At 42.6% G+C, this 18,794-nt stretch overlaps 1 long non-coding RNA gene and 27 other non-coding genes across 31 annotated transcripts; 23 read left to right on the top strand and 5 right to left on the bottom strand.

Annotated features, from left to right (window-relative positions):
• Window positions 1-1,626: 1,626 nt before the first annotated feature.
• Window positions 1,627-6,915, bottom strand: LOC135473079 (uncharacterized). Of its 4 annotated transcripts, XR_010444581.1 has the most exons (5): window positions 6,616-6,915; window positions 5,718-5,949; window positions 5,202-5,309; window positions 4,602-4,724; window positions 1,627-1,766 (listed from the first exon to the last, which is right to left on the bottom strand). It is a non-coding gene; the product is annotated as an uncharacterized LOC135473079 (long non-coding RNA). The 4 variants fall into 4 exon arrangements; XR_010444580.1 differs by having other exon boundaries at window positions 5,202-5,949; XR_010444582.1 differs by lacking the exon at window positions 5,718-5,949.
• A 306-nt stretch (window positions 6,916-7,221) lies between these two features.
• LOC135474264 (5S ribosomal RNA) lies at window positions 7,222-7,340 on the top strand. Its single transcript, XR_010444754.1, has one exon. It is a non-coding gene; the product is annotated as a 5S ribosomal RNA (ribosomal RNA).
• A 280-nt stretch (window positions 7,341-7,620) lies between these two features.
• On the top strand, window positions 7,621-7,740 carry LOC135474343 (5S ribosomal RNA). The gene has a single exon (XR_010444829.1). It is a non-coding gene; the product is annotated as a 5S ribosomal RNA (ribosomal RNA).
• Window positions 7,741-8,019: 279 nt separating this feature from the next.
• On the top strand, window positions 8,020-8,138 carry LOC135474263 (5S ribosomal RNA). The gene has a single exon (XR_010444753.1). It is a non-coding gene; the product is annotated as a 5S ribosomal RNA (ribosomal RNA).
• A 278-nt stretch (window positions 8,139-8,416) lies between these two features.
• LOC135474262 (5S ribosomal RNA) lies at window positions 8,417-8,535 on the top strand. The gene has a single exon (XR_010444752.1). It is a non-coding gene; the product is annotated as a 5S ribosomal RNA (ribosomal RNA).
• A 288-nt stretch (window positions 8,536-8,823) lies between these two features.
• On the top strand, window positions 8,824-8,942 carry LOC135474326 (5S ribosomal RNA). Its single transcript, XR_010444812.1, has one exon. It is a non-coding gene; the product is annotated as a 5S ribosomal RNA (ribosomal RNA).
• A 278-nt stretch (window positions 8,943-9,220) lies between these two features.
• LOC135474261 (5S ribosomal RNA) lies at window positions 9,221-9,339 on the top strand. Its single transcript, XR_010444751.1, has one exon. It is a non-coding gene; the product is annotated as a 5S ribosomal RNA (ribosomal RNA).
• Window positions 9,340-9,616: 277 nt separating this feature from the next.
• LOC135474260 (5S ribosomal RNA) lies at window positions 9,617-9,735 on the top strand. The gene has a single exon (XR_010444750.1). It is a non-coding gene; the product is annotated as a 5S ribosomal RNA (ribosomal RNA).
• A 277-nt stretch (window positions 9,736-10,012) lies between these two features.
• LOC135474334 (5S ribosomal RNA) lies at window positions 10,013-10,131 on the top strand. The gene has a single exon (XR_010444820.1). It is a non-coding gene; the product is annotated as a 5S ribosomal RNA (ribosomal RNA).
• A 284-nt stretch (window positions 10,132-10,415) lies between these two features.
• Window positions 10,416-10,534, top strand: LOC135474259 (5S ribosomal RNA). Its single transcript, XR_010444749.1, has one exon. It is a non-coding gene; the product is annotated as a 5S ribosomal RNA (ribosomal RNA).
• Window positions 10,535-10,812: 278 nt separating this feature from the next.
• Window positions 10,813-10,931, top strand: LOC135474258 (5S ribosomal RNA). Its single transcript, XR_010444748.1, has one exon. It is a non-coding gene; the product is annotated as a 5S ribosomal RNA (ribosomal RNA).
• A 277-nt stretch (window positions 10,932-11,208) lies between these two features.
• On the top strand, window positions 11,209-11,327 carry LOC135474257 (5S ribosomal RNA). Its single transcript, XR_010444747.1, has one exon. It is a non-coding gene; the product is annotated as a 5S ribosomal RNA (ribosomal RNA).
• A 277-nt stretch (window positions 11,328-11,604) lies between these two features.
• On the top strand, window positions 11,605-11,723 carry LOC135474256 (5S ribosomal RNA). The gene has a single exon (XR_010444746.1). It is a non-coding gene; the product is annotated as a 5S ribosomal RNA (ribosomal RNA).
• A 281-nt stretch (window positions 11,724-12,004) lies between these two features.
• On the top strand, window positions 12,005-12,122 carry LOC135474335 (5S ribosomal RNA). Its single transcript, XR_010444821.1, has one exon. It is a non-coding gene; the product is annotated as a 5S ribosomal RNA (ribosomal RNA).
• Window positions 12,123-12,406: 284 nt separating this feature from the next.
• LOC135474254 (5S ribosomal RNA) lies at window positions 12,407-12,525 on the top strand. The gene has a single exon (XR_010444744.1). It is a non-coding gene; the product is annotated as a 5S ribosomal RNA (ribosomal RNA).
• Window positions 12,526-12,802: 277 nt separating this feature from the next.
• Window positions 12,803-12,921, top strand: LOC135474253 (5S ribosomal RNA). The gene has a single exon (XR_010444743.1). It is a non-coding gene; the product is annotated as a 5S ribosomal RNA (ribosomal RNA).
• Window positions 12,922-13,171: 250 nt separating this feature from the next.
• Window positions 13,172-13,277, bottom strand: LOC135474493 (U6 spliceosomal RNA). The gene has a single exon (XR_010444970.1). It is a non-coding gene; the product is annotated as a U6 spliceosomal RNA (small nuclear RNA).
• Window positions 13,278-13,805: 528 nt separating this feature from the next.
• Window positions 13,806-13,924, top strand: LOC135474252 (5S ribosomal RNA). Its single transcript, XR_010444742.1, has one exon. It is a non-coding gene; the product is annotated as a 5S ribosomal RNA (ribosomal RNA).
• Window positions 13,925-14,202: 278 nt separating this feature from the next.
• On the top strand, window positions 14,203-14,322 carry LOC135474327 (5S ribosomal RNA). The gene has a single exon (XR_010444813.1). It is a non-coding gene; the product is annotated as a 5S ribosomal RNA (ribosomal RNA).
• A 250-nt stretch (window positions 14,323-14,572) lies between these two features.
• Window positions 14,573-14,679, bottom strand: LOC135474482 (U6 spliceosomal RNA). The gene has a single exon (XR_010444959.1). It is a non-coding gene; the product is annotated as a U6 spliceosomal RNA (small nuclear RNA).
• A 531-nt stretch (window positions 14,680-15,210) lies between these two features.
• Window positions 15,211-15,327, top strand: LOC135474345 (5S ribosomal RNA). The gene has a single exon (XR_010444831.1). It is a non-coding gene; the product is annotated as a 5S ribosomal RNA (ribosomal RNA).
• Window positions 15,328-15,603: 276 nt separating this feature from the next.
• Window positions 15,604-15,721, top strand: LOC135474340 (5S ribosomal RNA). The gene has a single exon (XR_010444826.1). It is a non-coding gene; the product is annotated as a 5S ribosomal RNA (ribosomal RNA).
• Window positions 15,722-15,971: 250 nt separating this feature from the next.
• On the bottom strand, window positions 15,972-16,078 carry LOC135474480 (U6 spliceosomal RNA). Its single transcript, XR_010444958.1, has one exon. It is a non-coding gene; the product is annotated as a U6 spliceosomal RNA (small nuclear RNA).
• Window positions 16,079-16,605: 527 nt separating this feature from the next.
• Window positions 16,606-16,724, top strand: LOC135474251 (5S ribosomal RNA). The gene has a single exon (XR_010444741.1). It is a non-coding gene; the product is annotated as a 5S ribosomal RNA (ribosomal RNA).
• Window positions 16,725-17,007: 283 nt separating this feature from the next.
• LOC135474268 (5S ribosomal RNA) lies at window positions 17,008-17,126 on the top strand. Its single transcript, XR_010444758.1, has one exon. It is a non-coding gene; the product is annotated as a 5S ribosomal RNA (ribosomal RNA).
• A 239-nt stretch (window positions 17,127-17,365) lies between these two features.
• On the bottom strand, window positions 17,366-17,472 carry LOC135474479 (U6 spliceosomal RNA). Its single transcript, XR_010444957.1, has one exon. It is a non-coding gene; the product is annotated as a U6 spliceosomal RNA (small nuclear RNA).
• Window positions 17,473-18,005: 533 nt separating this feature from the next.
• On the top strand, window positions 18,006-18,123 carry LOC135474342 (5S ribosomal RNA). Its single transcript, XR_010444828.1, has one exon. It is a non-coding gene; the product is annotated as a 5S ribosomal RNA (ribosomal RNA).
• Window positions 18,124-18,398: 275 nt separating this feature from the next.
• LOC135474250 (5S ribosomal RNA) lies at window positions 18,399-18,517 on the top strand. Its single transcript, XR_010444740.1, has one exon. It is a non-coding gene; the product is annotated as a 5S ribosomal RNA (ribosomal RNA).
• The last annotated feature ends 277 nt before the right edge of the window (window positions 18,518-18,794 follow it).

Genomic DNA, 18,794 nt, shown 5'->3' with positions numbered 1-18,794 from the left:
CACTTCTAGTTTTCATAATGTCACTTCCGGTTTTGCAAAAATTGCATTTTCGGAATCAGCGTCAAAAACTGCATATGACAGGACTATTTGCAGAACATCACCTGAACAAAAGTGTAGACATTATTAGCAAAAAACGAAATTTGGGGTTACAAGACAATTTAACCCAATAGCAAGCTTGTACAATTTTCAACCAAGAAAGTTCTCATTCTCAAACTTAACAAGCCTAGGCTTTGTACACATTCAGTTGAAATTTCTGCTCAGTCACATCAGCCGTACTGGAGAAGAAGATTTTTTTCAGGTTTTCACCAAAATCCAAGATGGCCGCCAAGTCACGTGACAAAATCTACCTAAAAGTTAGGATGCACAACTTCAAGTCCTACAGTCCCCACAATATGCCTGAAATATTGCCAATGCAGCTTTATGCCATAATCATTCATTCGTTCAAGTCCTACAGACAAACATGTTAAAATTTCATAAACTTCAGAATAACCATTTTCACCAGAAACGCGGCACAATTTTGGTGAGAATAATAATAAAGACAAATAATCTTAACGAACACAAGAGGGAATCAACCCGGAATGGCTTGAACACCTAATTAAGATCTTGCCATGAAATAAACAAAAAAGGCATAAAATATTACATTGTCTTAAATATGACCGTTCATAACATGCATAAAGAATGCAGAGCAGTGACTTCATATGTTATAGATTTGTAAATCATTGTGGTTGTAAAAGATGCCACTGTGGACTGTGGTATTTGTATACACATGGTGAACTGCATTTGGCAATCCCTGTACTGTTTGTGGCAATTGCAATCCTGTGATTGGTCAATTCCATGTTACAGGCACTACATTCAGATTGGTTTTTTTTATTCATTTTTTCAGTGGGAATATATGAAAAGAGCCAATGATATTAAGAGACATTGACTAATCATAATAGAGGCTAGTTTGTATAGTGTGACGGGTGCTGCAGACAACAGTGACTACTGACGTGTCACTTTGACATCTTCCCAGATTCCTGTGATTTGTTGTAAGACTGAACCTTAATTTTGTGGTTGAACTGACTGACTTGACTGAAACTTATGCTGCTTTAGCACAAGGAAGCACCAATCAAATAAAACTGTCAAAAAGGAAAACTTGAGGTTTTAAAAGTAAATGTTTAACTGTCAATTGGTGCATAAGTGATGGGTTCTGAAGGTGTCAATGGATGTCGGGGATACATAACAGGTAAGTGCTTTTGGTGCATATAAACTCTGAAACTGGACATGCCTAGCAGAATAAAATTATTCAGTGAAGCTCACATAAGATATGAGATTTTGTACTTTTTGAGAAACACAGTGTTTGCCATGGCCAAAGGACAGAGAAAGAGACAGGTGTCAAGATTTAGGAAAAGAAAAAAACTATTCAATCAGAGGCAATAAAGCAACACAGGCTGGTAGGAATGTGCCAAAAACATATGTACATATGAGCAACAGCAACTGTGTGAGATTGCATGGATTGGACAAAAATTGAATGTGTGAACTTGTTGGACTGCGATCTACAGCCCTATGATGTTGGTGTACTGGCCCATTCGCTCCCACTGTCATGGACTCTTACCAGCAGGCTGAACGCCAGAGATCAAAAGCTGAGCTGTAGAATACCGCATTTGCCTACCACTGGACCACAACATCATACTGTCCTGAAGGGCTGAACTGAGATTTGAACAGCGAGGTGCCTTGGGGTGTGTGCGTCACAGAGAGGTTTGCCTGTGCTGAGTGCGGCTTCTCTTCTAAAAGTAGAAAGTTGTACCATGGAGATACTATCAGGCAAAAATTTATTTATTTAATTTATCTGATTGGTGTTTTACGCAGTACTCAAGAATACATCACTTATACGATGACAGCCAGCATTATGGTGGGTGGAAACTGGGCAGAACCTTGGGGAAGACAGACAGACCTTCCCACTTACGGCCAGAGAGGAAGCCAGCATGAGCTGGACTTGAACTCACAGCGACCCCAAGCAGGCAAAGACAATGAAAATGTCTGCTAGTTGGAATGAACCCACACTAGCAATGAAAATGGCTCAGTTACTGAACACGCTGAACTTGCATGCCGTTTGTTGCACTCATTGCAATGTAGTTTGAGACAGTCTAGTCAAGCACAATGAGGCATCAATAGTACAGATAAGGTAAAACACATCACAACCGATGCGGACAGTTCATTATACGCAGTAGCCATGGACCACTAAGTCAGTGCACCATCTGGACACACCACTTGGGGAAAAGCCATTGCAGCAGGTGAAAGTGATGGCATTCTGTGACAATGTGTTCCCCACAAGGACAGCGGAGTGAAAGAAAGACAGGAAACTGGCTTTGCGGACGACTTTGCATCTAGGTGAAACAGTGAGTGCACAGAGGCCTACTGACAGACTCCAAGTGACATACAGGACTTCATATGTAGAAACCTGACTTTCGTAACAGATGCCATTGTCCTGTGTTATCAGGGAGATCACTGTTTGTGCAAGCAGTATTTGGCTATGACTGAGGAGGATGGCAATTTAATAGATGATCCAGCTAAAATTTTCCATATTTTCAATACTTTCTTCTCAACTGTCCCCATTCTTTAATAGATATTAATAATATAAACAAGGACAATTTTGTTCAAAGTCTTGAAAAACTCAGGGAACAAGTTGAGGGAAAAGTTCTTCATGATACTTTTTACTCCATACCAAATATCTTGTACATTTCTGTTTTACAATACCTTTTACGGCTTGATATAGATAAGGCTAGTGATCTCGACAATGTCAATTCTAAATTTCTTTCATCATCTGCCCCTATTATTGCAAAATCTTTTACCATGCTAATAAACAAATGTGTTATGACCAGACATGGTTATCCCTCTTCACAAAAGGGGTTAAAAGTTGAAAACTATCATCCAATATCTGTCCTACTCATTTTTAAAAAAATCACTGAACGACATTTACATAACTGTTTATATGAGTATCTCTCAAATTTTAAATTATTGAGCAAAAAGAAATGTGGTTTTTGCCCCTCTTACACTCTTGTGGAACTGTATTGCTGAAAATGGTTGAACACTGGTTTACGGCGACAGATAACACTGAAGTTATTGGAACTGTACCTGTAGACTTCAAGCAGGCATTTGATACTGTTAATCACAATATATTACTTAAAAAACTTAAAGCATACAAATTCACTCAACTGCTCTTACATTCTTCCAGTGATACCTATCTAACACAAAACAAATGGTTGTTGTTGGAGGAGAAATGTATAATGCTAAGGATATTAAAGCCAGTGTCTTGCAAGGCTGGCTCCATATTGCGGCTTTTACTGCTTTATACTATACATAAATGATCTACCATTATTTCTAAAGAACAATCTTATTATTTCTAATTATTTCTAAAGGGGCAATCTTCCACTCATTTGGCTTGTTCTCTGTATATGCGTGTCAGGGTTCCAGACAGCAGGAGGGCAGAAAAGGGTCGATAATGGGGCGTCTTCTACCACCCTACTTCCCCCGCTGGTTGGGACAGTTGCAGTGACAGCACTATTGGTTGTGTTGTTGAGCGTGTATGTATGAATGTATGTCACTTTTCAAAATACACAATGCTTTCTTTTGTTTTATAAATACTGATGTATTTTTTTTTATGTATTTTAATCTTTTCATATGTTTCCTACATACTGTTTTCTCTTTGAAGGTCTTTTGGAAGAACAGTTTCAGTGGAAATTGACCGAGCTACCTTCAATAAATAAAGATATTATTATTATCATATTATTAATATGTGTGGGCAGGAACCAAAGGAGATAACTGCATTAAAAATAGTGTTTAGTGAGTGACAATTTTGAACTTGTTGCTAGCCCTTAGACTGACTATACAATCAGGCAACGTGTGGCTTTTAGACTTGGACAATCTGCTCTGAGTAAAACAAGCCACTTGCTGAGTACTAACAAGGCAGAGGCTTTTAACCTGGCCATCAGTAAATGAGTTCCCAAAAACAAACTTTTCTCTTAAAATTTTGAAGAGAGAACACACAGCTGTCTGGAAGGGAGGAAAACAGACAGAGCTAAACCTTCTGCCACAAAGGCCATTGTGAAATGCTTAGGCCTGAGCAACATACACTTTTATGGGAGACTTGAGGATGAGCTACACACAAGCTCTCAATGACACTAAAATGCACTGTTTTCTTCTGTCCCTGACAACTATGTTTTAATAAAGGAAAGAACAAAAAATAAAGGAGTTCACGTTTGGGAATGTTTTGATTCATGCGTGAACGAGTTCCCCACTGATGCAGATAAGAAAATTTTGAGGGGAGTGTATGAACAGAAAATTACATTAGCAAAAAACATTTAAATGGATTATAATACCCCAAAGAAATGTGAAGATACTAGGTATGACCCAGTTATTAATATGTATACTGAAAGAAAATACATTAAATGGCACATTTGTATGACAAATACTGATAGCCAAAAATTTTTAAACCTAAATTGTTAAGATGAGTATTGATTACAGATGTACTTACAAGACAAACAACCTTACAAACTAAGTAATATGTAAAAATGAAGCACAAACAATATGAATGAATAGGTGAAAACCAATTAAGTGACTACCCCCTGTATCAGTCAATGTTGAACTCTCCAAGGACAAGCTTGCACAGCTCCACCACTTGTGAGCACTGAATAGTTAGACACATCAGCTTAGAGAATTGGTGGGCTCCAAATGAAGGGGATAGCCTGTAACAGGAGTTATTATTTTGTCACCCAAGAATTTGAAACACTGTTTAGACATTAAAATGATATTGGCAGCTGAATTACACGTGCATACAAAACAAATGATGAAATGTTAGAAAAGAAAATATGTGTGTAATAAACTGATTATTAGTGTTAGTAGTATGTAAAGTAAAACTCTAGGTTATATTTATTTCTTTATTTTATTTGATTGGTGTTTTATGCCGCACCCAAGAATATTTCACTTATACAACGGCGGTCAGCATTATGGTGGGTGGAAACTGTGCCGAGCCCGGGGGAAATCCATGACAATCCGCAGGTTGCTGACAGACCTTCCCACTTACGGCTGAAGAGGAACTCTAGGTTATAGGCAGGAAAGAAAACAGCGATGGAATACACAGTATCTAAATGCTTAACATAACTAGACATAGTTCAACTACTACGTTTAAATTATACACACAAAAAAAAATAAAGAGTACAAACAAGCCTGAATTTTTGACAATGTGCATCGATGTGACTTTAGTGTTGACAGCGTGAACTTCACAGCGCATTTGATGAGAGTGCACATTGTATGGTCCTACTTCATGCACACTGAAACAGAGAACAATATGAATATCAGAGAAAGCTTGATATAAAGGAACTTGAGGGTAAATTTTAATATTTGTGAGTGAAATTTACAGCAGATAACTGCCCATGCACATAACAAAATGAGAAATGAGAAGTGATTATTGCAAAATGGCTGTCATTTCCCCTTTGACCTTTATGAAACTGAATTTGAAAGAAATGTGTAGTGGTAATTTTGTAACATAACTTCATACTTATTTGCAGAATGCTGAGGTAGTTTCCAGCGAATTGAGATTACAGGTACAAGTGTGAAATTCGCAGAAAGTTTTCGTTTGGCCAGGATAAAATATGGTAGCCTGGATGTAATGTATGATAACAATACATCAAGTTAAGAATTACCAACTTGGAATGAGTGTACAATTTGCTTACATGTACCTATGTAATCACTGAAGGATTTCCCTACGTGGGTGACACAAGAATTCGAACTTGGGTCTCCGCAGCCAATGTCCAGCGCTCTACCAACGGAGCTAAAGGGAAATTTCCACTAGCTACTGCTAGTATAAGCACTGGAAAGCTGCTCCTGTTACACTCCTCCCCACTTAAATCCTCCCCTCTCTCCCAAAACACACCCACGATCACTGGCCCAGAGCTCCACGCTTCTTGGAACCTGTTGGGTCAAGGTACCAGTGGAATGGTTGAAAGATTTCACTACGTCGGTCACATTCGAACTCGGGTTTCTGCAGCTGATGTCCAGCGCTCTACCAACTGAGCTAACGGGCAATTCCTGCTAACTACTGCTAGTATAAGCACTGGAAAGCTGCTCCAGTTACACATATACACTGCCGTGGAACCCAGTTGTCAATGAAACATATGTTTGTTTACACAGCCACTCAGAACAACATCCGGTGACCTAAAGCCCTGACTAATGCACCTTACCTACAAGATTTGTAAGTTACCGTGCCAACATACATGTACGTAAACATGTGTTGATTATATTATTCATTTGATTCGTGTTTTACGTTGCAAACAAGTATTGAAAGCCAAAATTGAAACTGAAGTTAAAGTACAGTTGTGAAGGGCAGCGATTGCAGGAATATGCTCTGTGCGTTGTACATGAATTATAATTGAGTTAAATTGTAATTATATAATTATAATTAAATCATAATTTAACTCAGTGACCCCACGGTGTCTTGCAATTACACTGTCTTGTAATACTGCACCCACTGATAAAATTGGGGGACGGACAGGAGTTACCAGATAACGCCCCCTAGTGGCAAAATGGGGAAGTAAAGTAATTACTGCACCAGAAAAATCAGCATTTAGGTCCATTTACCTCTCTGTTACTTATGATCATAAGTACGTCGACGTACTGGTCACTGCCAGGATCCCGGGTGCTCGAAACTATATATGAATAATGATCCCCGGTCAGAATTTCAAGGTTTAAAATTCACACGTTTAAAGGCGAACCAAATGCGATTAAATGATTTTTTTTCATGCTATAAGGTACATGCATTAATAAAAATATGTTATTCTTAAACTATAAATGCTCGGTACCATACCGGTACTGCACAAATGTACCTAATCTATAGCTGTACGTATGTGTAAATAATACACACGTCGTTGTTGTTTCACCATTTTCTGCTTCGCTATGAATTTGGGCTTTCTATTGTGGCATTTGATTGGTCAAATGACGCCCTGCCATGCTTTGTTTGTAAGATATGATCTGATTAAGTCCAAAAATTTGCGGTCAATCCATAAGTTATCGCCCCTAGTGTGACTTGTATGGTCCATCTAAGCCAAGACAGACGTGGGATGGCAGGGAGTTTGTTGTCTTCGTTCAAACGGCCATCCAGCCTCTTCACTGTTTGGTGCACTTGTTCTGATATTCCATGCATTTTATTTCACCACCAATATATAGCAAAGTTTTACCCCAACAAGAGCCTACGGCCATATCACGTTGAAAACACCGGTTCTCGTCCGAACACCGAAGTTAAGCAACGTCGAGCCCGGTTAGTACTTGGATGGGTGACCGCCTGGGAACACCGGGTGCTGTAGGCTAGCAACCTCTTTTTTTTGTTTTTTTTCTCTCTCTCTCTCTTTTTCTTCATTAATACCAAGATGTATGTACCCATGGTGGGTGGGGAAATGTGGATATGAGTTATCGCCCCTAGTGTGACTTGTATGGTCCATCTAAGCCAAGACAGACGTGGGATGACAGGGAGTTTGTTGTCTTCGTTCAAACGGCCATCCAGCCTCTTCACTGTTTGGTGCACTTGTTCTGATATTCCATGCATTTTATTTCACCACCAATATATAGCAAAGTTTTACCCCAACAAGAGCCTACGGCCATATCACGTTGAAAACACCGGTTCTCGTCCGAACACCGAAGTTAAGCAACGTCGAGCCCGGTTAGTACTTGGATGGGTGACCCGCCTGGGAACACCGGGTGCTGTTGGCTAGCAACCTCTTTTTTGTTTTTTTTTCTCTCTCTCTCTCTTTTTCTTCATTAATACCAAGATGTATGTACCCATGGTGGGTGGGGAAATGTGGATATGAGTTATCGCCCCTAGTGTGACTTGTATGGTCCATCTAAGCCAAGACAGACGTGGGATGGCAGGGAGTTTGTTGTCTTCGTTCAAACGGCCATCCAGCCTCTTCACTGTTTGGTGCACTTGTTCTGATATTCCATGCATTTTATTTCACCACCAATATATAGCAAAGTTTTACCCCAACAAGAGCCTACGGCCATATCACGTTGAAAACACCGGTTCTCGTCCGAACACCGAAGTTAAGCAACGTCGAGCCCGGTTAGTACTTGGATGGGTGACCGCCTGGGAACACCGGGTGCTGTAGGCTAGCAACCTCTTTTTTTGTTTTTTTTTCTCTCTCTCTCTTTTTCTTCATTAATACCAAGATGTATGTACCCATGGTGGGTGGGGAAATGTGGATATGAGTTATCGCCCCTAGTGTGACTTGTATGGTCCATCTAAGCCAAGACAGACGTGGGATGGCAGGGAGTTTGTTGTCTTCGTTCAAACGGCCATCCAGCCTCTTCACTGTTTGGTGCACTTGTTCTGATATTCCATGCATTTTATTTCACCACCAATATATAGCAAAGTTTTACCCAAACCAGTGCCTACGGCCATATCACGTTGAAAACACCGGTTCTCGTCCGAACACCGAAGTTAAGCAACGTCGAGCCCGGTTAGTACTTGGATGGGTGACCGCCTGGGAACACCGGGTGCTGTAGGCTAGCAACCTCTTTTTTTTTTTTTTTTTTTCTTTTTTTCTCTCTCTCTCTTTTTCTTCATTAATACCAAGATGTATGTACCCATGGTGGGTGGGGAAATGTGGATATGAGTTATCGCCCCTAGTTTGACTTGTATGGTCCATCTAAGCCAAGACAGACGTGGGATGGCAGGGAGTTTGTTGTCTTCGTTCAAACGGCCATCCAGCCTCTTCACTGTTTGGTGCACTTGTTCTGATATTCCATGCATTTTATTTCACCACCAATATATAGCAAAGTTTTACCCCAACAAGAGCCTACGGCCATATCACGTTGAAAACACCGGTTCTCGACCGAACACCGAAGTTAAGCAACGTCGAGCCCGGTTAGTACTTGGATGGGTGACCGCCTGGGAACACCGGGTGCTGTAGGCTAGCAACCTCTGTTTTTGTTTTTTTTTCTCTCTCTCTCTTTTTCTTCATTAATACCAAGATGTATGTACCCATGGTGGGTGGGGAAATGTGGATATGAGTTATCGCCCCTAGTGTGACTTGTATGGTCCATCTAAGCCAAGACAGACGTGGGATGGCAGGGAGTTTGTTGTCTTCGTTCAAACGGCCATCCAGCCTCTTCACTGTTTGGTGCACTTGTTCTGATATTCCATGCATTTTATTTCACCACCAATATATAGCAAAGTTTTACCCCAACAAGAGCCTACGGCCATATCACGTTGAAAACACCGGTTCTCGTCCGAACACCGAAGTTAAGCAACGTCGAGCCCGGTTAGTACTTGGATGGGTGACCGCCTGGGAACACCGGGTGCTGTAGGCTAGCAACCTCTTTTTTTGTTTTTTTTCTCTCTCTCTCTTTTTCTTCATTAATACCAAGATGTATGTACCCATGGTGGGTGGGGAAATGTGGATATGAGTTATCGCCCCTAGTGTGACTTGTATGGTCCATCTAAGCCAAGACAGACGTGGGATGACAGGGAGTTTGTTGTCTTCGTTCAAACGGCCATCCAGCCTCTTCACTGTTTGGTGCACTTGTTCTGATATTCCATGCATTTTATTTCACCACCAATATATAGCAAAGTTTTACCCCAACAAGAGCCTACGGCCATATCACGTTGAAAACACCGGTTCTCGTCCGAACACCGAAGTTAAGCAACGTCGAGCCCGGTTAGTACTTGGATGGGTGACCGCCTGGGAACACCGGGTGCTGTAGGCTAGCAACCTCTTTTTTTGTTTTTTTTTCTCTCTCTCTCTTTTTCTTCATTAATACCAAGATGTATGTACCCATGGTGGGTGGGAAATGTGGATATGAGTTATCGCCCCTAGTTTGACTTGTATGGTCCATCTAAGCCAAGACAGACGTGGGATGGCAGGGAGTTTGTTGTCTTCGTTCAAACGGCCATCCAGCCTCTTCACTGTTTGGTGCACTTGTTCTGATATTCCATGCATTTTATTTCACCACCAATATATAGCAAAGTTTTACCCAAACCAGTGCCTACGGCCATATCACGTTGAAAACACCGGTTCTCGTCCGAACACCGAATTTAAGCAACGTCGAGCCCGGTTAGTACTTGGATGGGTGACCGCCTGGGAACACCGGGTGCTGTAGGCTAGCAACCTCTTTTTTTTTTTTTTTCTTTTTTTCTCTCTCTCTCTTTTTCTTCATTAATACCAAGATGTATGTACCCATGGTGGGTGGGGAAATGTGGATATGAGTTATCGCCCCTAGTTTGACTTGTATGGTCCATCTAAGCCAAGACAGACGTGGGATGGCAGGGAGTTTGTTGTCTTCGTTCAAACGGCCATCCAGCCTCTTCACTGTTTGGTGCACTTGTTCTGATATTCCATGCATTTTATTTCACCACCAATATATAGCAAAGTTTTACCCCAACAAGAGCCTACGGCCATATCACGTTGAAAACACCGGTTCTCGTCCGAACACCGAAGTTAAGCAACGTCGAGCCCGGTTAGTACTTGGATGGGTGACCGCCTGGGAACACCGGGTGCTGTAGGCTAGCAACCTCTGTTTTTGTTTTTTTTTCTCTCTCTCTCTTTTTCTTCATTAATACCAAGATGTATGTACCCATGGTGGGTGGGGAAATGTGGATATGAGTTATCGCCCCTAGTGTGACTTGTATGGTCCATCTAAGCCAAGACAGACGTGGGATGGCAGGGAGTTTGTTGTCTTCGTTCAAACGGCCATCCAGCCTCTTCACTGTTTGGTGCACTTGTTCTGATATTCCATGCATTTTATTTCACCACCAATATATAGCAAAGTTTTACCCCAACAAGAGCCTACGGCCATATCACGTTGAAAACACCGGTTCTCGTCCGAACACCGAAGTTAAGCAACGTCGAGCCCGGTTAGTACTTGGATGGGTGACCGCCTGGGAACACCGGGTGCTGTAGGCTAGCAACCTCTTTTTTTGTTTTTTTTCTCTCTCTCTCTTTTTCTTCATTAATACCAAGATGTATGTACCCATGGTGGGTGGGGAAATGTGGATATGAGTTATCGCCCCTAGTGTGACTTGTATGGTCCATCTAAGCCAAGACAGACGTGGGATGACAGGGAGTTTGTTGTCTTCGTTCAAACGGCCATCCAGCCTCTTCACTGTTTGGTGCACTTGTTCTGATATTCCATGCATTTTATTTCACCACCAATATATAGCAAAGTTTTACCCCAACAAGAGCCTACGGCCATATCACGTTGAAAACACCGGTTCTCGTCCGAACACCGAAGTTAAGCAACGTCGAGCCCGGTTAGTACTTGGATGGGTGACCGCCTGGGAACACCGGGTGCTGTAGGCTAGCAACCTCTTTTTTTGTTTTTTTTTCTCTCTCTCTCTTTTTCTTCATTAATACCAAGATGTATGTACCCATGGTGGGTGGGGAAATGTGGATATGAGTTATCGCCCCTAGTTTGACTTGTATGGTCCATCTAAGCCAAGACAGACGTGGGATGGCAGGGAGTTTGTTGTCTTCGTTCAAACGGCCATCCAGCCTCTTCACTGTTTGGTGCACTTGTTCTGATATTCCATGCATTTTATTTCACCACCAATATATAGCAAAGTTTTACCCAACCAGTGCCTACGGCCATATCACGTTGAAAACACCGGTTCTCGTCCGAACACCGAAGTTAAGCAACGTCGAGCCCGGTTAGTACTTGGATGGGTGACCGCCTGGGAACACCGGGTGCTGTAGGCTAGCAACCTCTTTTTTTTGTTTTTTTTTTCTCTCTCTCTCTTTTTCTTCATTAATACCAAGATGTATGTACCCATGGTGGTGGGGAAATGTGGATATGAGTTATCGCCCCTAGTGTGACTTGTATGGTCCATCTAAGCCAAGGACAGGACGTGGGATGGCAGGGAGTTTGTTGTCTTCGTTCAAACGGCCATCCAGCCTCTTCACTGTTTGGTGCACTTGTTCTGATATTCCATGCATTTTATTTCACCACCAATATATAGCAAAGTTTTACCCAAACCAGTGCCTACGGCCATATCACGTTGAAAACACCGGTTCTCGTCCGAACACCGAAGTTAAGCAACGTCGAGCCGGTTAGTACTTGGATGGGTGACCGCCTGGGAACACCGGGTGCTGTAGGCTAGCAACCTCTTTTTTTTTTTTTTTTCTTTTTTTCTCTCTCTCTCTTTTTCTTCATTAATACCAAGATGTATGTACCATGGTGGGTGGGGAAATGTGGATATGAGTTATCGCCCCTAGTGTGACTTGTATGGTCCATCTAAGCCAAGACAGACGTGGGATGGCAGGGAGTTTGTTGTCTTCGTTCAAACGGCCATCCAGCCTCTTCACTGTTTGGTGCACTTGTTCTGATATTCCATGCATTTTATTTCACCACCAATATATAGCAAAGTTTTACCCCAACAAGAGCCTACGGCCATATCACGTTGAAAACACCGGTTCTCGTCCGAACACCGAAGTTAAGCAACGTCGAGCCCGGTTAGTACTTGGATGGGTGACCGCCTGGGAACACCGGGTGCTGTAGGCTAGCAACCTCTTTTTTTGTTTTTTTTCTCTCTCTCTCTTTTTCTTCATTAATACCAAGATGCATGTACCCATGGTGGGTGGGGAAATGTGGATATGAGTTATCGCCCCTAGTGTGACTTGTATGGTCCATCTAAGCCAAGACAGACGTGGGATGGCAGGGAGTTTGTTGTCTTCGTTCAAACGGCCATCCAGCCTCTTCACTGTTTGGTGCACTTGTTCTGATATTCCATGCATTTTATTTCACACCAATATATAGCCAAAGTTTTACCCAAACCAGTGCCTACGGCCATATCACGTTGAAAACACCGGTTCTCGTCCGAACACCGAAGTTAAGCAACGTCGAGCCCGGTTAGTACTTGGATGGGTGACCGCCTGGGAACACCGGGTGCTGTAGGCTAGCAACCTCTTTTTTTTTTTTTTTTTTCTTTTTTTCTCTCTCTCTCTTTTTCTTCATTAATACCAAGATGTATGTACCCAGATAAATAAGGATAAACTGAATTGAACCAACGATATGAATCCGAATTCTTGCTTTTTTGTTTTTCTGCTCCAGGACATCCAGACGATCTTTTAAAAACGCTGGGAGAACAAAAGTCTGTACAAGCGCTGGGAGAGACTGGGGCTGAAGAGAAAAGAAAAGAAAAGAAAAGAAAAATATGGAACGCTTCACGAATTGCGTGTCATCCTTGCGCAGGGGCCATGCTAATCTTCTCTGTATCGTTCCAATTTTAGTATATGTACTGCCGAAGCAAGTACGAGAGTAGCAGCCATGCCGTCTTGCTTTATACAAGGCCGACGTGCACCTTTGCCGCATGATGGGCTCTTGATATTTGCATATAAACGTGTAGCCCAAAACGTAGAACCAACGTATTTAATCGTGGTTTTTTCAGTAGACGCTATCTAAATGGGTGCGCTCACAGCCTGTGGATTTTCGTTTTTTCTCATACTAAAATGATATTTTGCCAACAAAATTTAGGTGCAAAGAAAATGAAGTACAAGTATAGTGGTTGACATGGAACAGGGTTGGGACGATGCTCCCAATGCGGACACACACACGCAGCCACACGCTATGTACACTGGTGGGTGGGGAAATGTGGATATGAGTTATCGCCCTAGTGTGACTTGTATGGTCCATCTAAGCCAAGACAGACGTGGGATGGCAGGGAGTTTGTTGTCTTCGTTCAAACGGCCATCCAGCCTCTTCACTGTTTGGTGCACTTGTTCTGATATTCCATGCATTTTATTTTCACCACCAATATATAGCAAAGTTTTACCCCAACAAGAGCCTACGGCCATATCACGTTGAAAACACCGGTTCTCGTCCGAACACCGAAGTTAAGCAACGTCGAGCCCGGTTAGTACTTGGATGGGTGACCGCCTGGGAACACCGGGTGCTGTAGGCTAGCAACCTCTTTTTTTGTTTTTTTTTTCTCTCTCTCTCTTTTTCTTCATTAATACCAAGATGTATGTACCCATGGTGGGTGGGGAAATGTGGATATGAGTTATCGCCCCTAGTGTGACTTGTATGGTCCATCTAAGCCAAGACAGACGTGGGATGGCAGGGAGTTTGTTGTCTTCGTTCAACGGCCATCCAGCCTCTTCACTGTTTGGTGCACTTGTTCTGATATTCCATGCATTTTATTTCACCACCAATATATAGCAAAGTTTTACCCAAACCAGTGCCTACGGCCATATCACGTTGAAAACACCGGTTCTCGTCCGAACACCGAAGTTAAGCAACGTCGAGCCCGGTTAGTACTTGGATGGGTGACCGCCTGGGAAACACCGGGTGCTGTAGGCTAACAACCTCTTTTTTTTTTTTTTTTTTTCTTTTTTCTCTCTCTCTCTTTTTCTTCATTAATACCAAGATGTATGTACCCAGATAAATAAGGATAAACTGAATTGAACCAACGATATGAATCCGAATTCTGCTTTTTTGTTTTTCTGCTCCAGGACATCCAGACGATCTTTTAAAAACGCTGGGAGAACAAAAGTCTGTTACAAGCGCTGGGAGAGACTGGGGCTGAAGAGAAAAGAAAAGAAAAGAAAAGAAAAATATGGAACGCTTCACGAATTTGCGTGTCATCCTTGCGCAGGGGCCATGCTAATCTTCTCTGTATCGTTCCAATTTTAGTATATGTACTGCCGAAGCAAGTACGAGAGTAGCAGCCATGCCGTCTTGCTTTATACAAGGCCGACGTGCACCTTTGCCGCATGATGGGCTCTTGATATTTGCATATAAACGTGTAGCCCAAGACGTAGAACCAACGTATTTAATCGTGGTTTTTTTCAGTAGACGCTATCTAAATGGGTGCGCTCACAGCCTGTGGATTTTCGTTTTTTTCTCATACTAAAATGATATTTTGCCAACAAAATTTAGGTGCAAAGAAAATGAAGTACAAGTATAGTGGTTGACATGGAACAGGGGTTGGGACGATGCTCCCAATGCGGACACACACACGCAGCCACACGCTATGTACACTGGTGGGTGGGGAAATGTGGATATGAGTTATCGCCCCTAGTGTGACTTGTATGGTCCATCTAAGCCAAGACAGACGTGGGATGGCAGGGAGTTTGTTGTCTTCGTTCAAACGGCCATCCAGCCTCTTCACTGTTTGGTGCACTTGTTCTGATATTCCATGCATTTTATTTCACCACCAATATATAGCAAAGTTTTACCCCAACAAGAGCCTACGGCCATATCACGTGAAAACACCGGTTCTCGTCCGAACACCGAAGTTAAGCAACGTCGAGCCCGGTTAGTACTTGGATGGGTGACCGCCTGGGAACACGGGTGCTGTAGGCTAGCAACCTCTTTTTTTGTTTTTTTTTTCTCTCTCTCTCTTTTTCTTCATTAATACCAAGATGTATGTACCCATGTGGGTGGGGAAATGTGGATATGAGTTATCGCCCTAGTGTGACTTGTATGGTCCATCTAAGCCAAGACAGACGTGGGATGGCAGGGAGTTTGTTGTCTTCGTTCAAACGGCCATCCAGCCTCTTCACTGTTTGGTGCACTTGTTCTGATATTCCATGCATTTTATTTCACCACCAATATAGCAAAGGTTTTACCCAAACCAGTGCCTACGGCCATATCACGTTGAAAACACCGGTTCTCGTCCGAACACCGAAGTTAAGCAACGTCGAGCCCGGTTAGTACTTGGATGGGTGACCGCCTGGGAACACCGGGGCTGTAGGCTAGCAACCTCTTTTTTTTTTTTTTTTTTCTTTTTTTCTCTCTCTCTCTTTTTCTTCATTAATACCAAGATGTATGTACCCAGATAAATAAGGATAAACTGAATTGAACCAACGATATGAATCCGAATTCTTGCTTTTTTTGTTTTTCTGCTCCAGGACATCCAGACGATCTTTTAAAAACGCTGGAGAACAAAAGTCTGTTACAAGCGCTGGGAGAGACTGGGGCTGAAGAGAAAAGAAAAGAAAAGAAAGAAAAATATGGAACGCTTCACGAATTTGCGTGTCATCCTTGCGCAGGGGCCATGCTAATCTTCTCTGTATCGTTCCAATTTTAGTATATGTACTGCCGAAGCAAGTACGAGAGTAGCAGCCATGCCGTCTTGCTTTATACAAGGCCGACGTGCACCTTTGCCGCATGATGGGCTCTTGATATTTGCATATAAACGTGTAGCCCAAGACGTAGAACCAACGTATTTAATCGTGTTTTTTCAGTAGACGCTATCTAAATGGGTGCGCTCACAGGCCTGTGGATTTCGTTTTTTTCTCATACTAAAATGTTATTTTGCAACAAAATTTAGGTGCAAAGAAAATGAAGTACAAGTATAGTGGTTGACATGGAACAGGGGTTGGGACGATGCTCCCAATGCGGACACACACACGCAGCCACACGCTATGTACACTGGTGGGTGGGGAAATGTGGATATGAGTTATCGCCCCTAGTGTGACTTGTATGGTCCATCTAAGCAAGACAGACGTGGGATGGCAGGGAGTTTGTTGTCTCGTTCAAACGGCCATCCAGCCTCTTCACTGTTTGGTGGCACTTGTTCTGATATTCATGCATTTTATTTCACCACCAATATATAGCAAAGTTTTTACCCCAACAAGAGCCTACGGCCATATCACGTTGAAAACACCGGTTCTCGTCCGAACACCGAAGTTAAGCAACGTCGAGCCCGGTTAGTACTTGGATGGGTGACCGCCTGGGAACACCGGGTGCTGTAGGCTAGCAACCTCTTTTTTTGTTTTTTTTTTCTCTCTCTCTCTTTTTCTTCATTAATACCAAGATGTATGTACCCATGGTGGGGTGGGGAAATGTGGATATGAGTTATCGCCCCCTAGTGTGACTTGTATGGTCCATCTAAGCCAAGACAGACGTGGGATGGCAGGGAGTTTGTTAGTCTTCGTTCAAACGGCCATCCAGCCTCTCACTGTTTGGTGCACTTGTTCTGATATTCCATGCATTTTATTTCACCACCAATATATAGCAAAGGTTTTTACCCAAACCAGTGCCTACGGCCATATCACGTTGAAAACACCGGTTCTCGTCCGAACACCGAAGTTAAGCAACGTCGAGCCCGGTTAGTACTTGGATGGGTGACCGCCTGGGAAACCCGGGTGCTGTAGGCTAGCAACCTCTTTTTTTTTTTTTTTTTTCTTTTTTTCTCTCTCTCTCTTTTTCTTCATTAATACCAAGATGTATGTACCCAGATAAATAAGGATAAACTGATTTGAACCAACGATATGAATCCGAATTCTTGCTTTTTTGTTTTTCTGCTCCAGGACATCCAGACGATCTTTTAAAAACGCTGGGAGAACAAAAGTCTGTTACAAGCGCTGGGAGAGACTGGGCTGAAGAGAAAAGAAAGAAAAATATGGAACGCTTCACGAATTTGCGTGTCATCCTTGCGCAGGGGCCATGCTAATCTTCTCTGTATCGTTCCAATTTTAGTATATGTACTGCCGAAGCAAGTACGAGAGTAGCAGCCATGCCGTCTTGCTTTATACAAGGCCGACGTGCACCTTTGCCGCATGATGGGCTCTTGATATTTGCATATAAACGTGTAGCCAAAACGTAGAACCAACGTATTTAATCGTGGTTTTTTCAGTAGACGCTATCTAAATGGGTGCGCTCACAGCCTGTGGATTTTCGTGTTTTTTTTCTCATACTAAAATGATATTTTGCCAACAAAATTTAGGTGCAAAGAAAATGAAGTACAAGTATAGTGGTTGACATGGAACAGGGGTTGGGACGATGCTCCCAATGCGGACACACACACGCAGCCACACGCTATGTACACTGGTGGGTGGGGAAATGTGGATATGAGTTATCGCCCCTAGTGTGACTTGTATGGTCCATCTAAGCCAAGACAGACGTGGGATGGCAGGGAGTTTGTTGTCTTCGTTCAAACGGCCATCCAGCCTCTTCACTGTTTGGTGCACTTGTTCTGATATTCCCTTGCATTTTATTTCACCACCAATATATAGCAAAGTTTTACCCCAACAAGAGCCTACGGCCATATCACGTTGAAAACACCGGTTCTCGTCCGAACACCGAAGTAAGCAACGTCGAGCCCGGTTAGTACTTGGATGGGTGACCGCCTGGGAACACCGGGTGCTGTAGGCTAGCAACCTCTTTTTTGTTTTTTTTTCTCTCTCTCTCTTTTTCTTCATTAATACCAAGATGCATGTACCATGGTGGGTGGGGAAATGTGGATATGAGTTATCGCCCTAGTGTGACTTGTATGGTCCATCTAAGCCAAGACAGACGTGGGATGGCAGGGAGTTTGTTGTCTTCGTTCAAACGGCCATCCAGCCTCTTCACTGTTTGGTGCACTTGTTCTGATATTCCATGCATTTTATTTCACCACCAATATATAGCAAAGTTTTACCCAAACCAGTGCCTACGGCCATATCACGTTGAAAACACCGGTTCTCGTCCGAACACCGAAGTTAAGCAACGTCGAGCCCGGTTAGTACTTGGATGGGTGACCGCCTGGGAACACCGGGTGCTGTAGGCTAGCAACCTCTTTTTTTTTTTTTTTTTTTTCTTTTTTCTCTCTCTCTCTTTTTCTTCATTAATACCAAGATGTATGTACCCAGATAAATAAGGATAAACTGAATTGAACCAACGATATGAATCCGAATTCTTGCTTTTTTGTTTTTCTGCTCCAGGACATCCAGACGATCTTTTAAAAACGCTGGGAGAACAAAAGTCTGTTACAAGCGCTGGGAGACTGGGGCTGAAGAGAAAAGAAAAGAAAAGAAAAGAAAAATATGGAACGCTTCACGAATTTG

The sequence above is a fragment of the Liolophura sinensis genome, chromosome 8 (assembly GCF_032854445.1).
Source record: "Liolophura sinensis isolate JHLJ2023 chromosome 8, CUHK_Ljap_v2, whole genome shotgun sequence".
NCBI classification, from domain to species: Eukaryota; Metazoa; Mollusca; class Polyplacophora; order Chitonida; family Chitonidae; genus Liolophura; species Liolophura sinensis.
The sequence above is the reverse complement of the archived record's forward strand: the minus strand, read 5'-3'. Positions and strand labels throughout refer to the sequence as shown.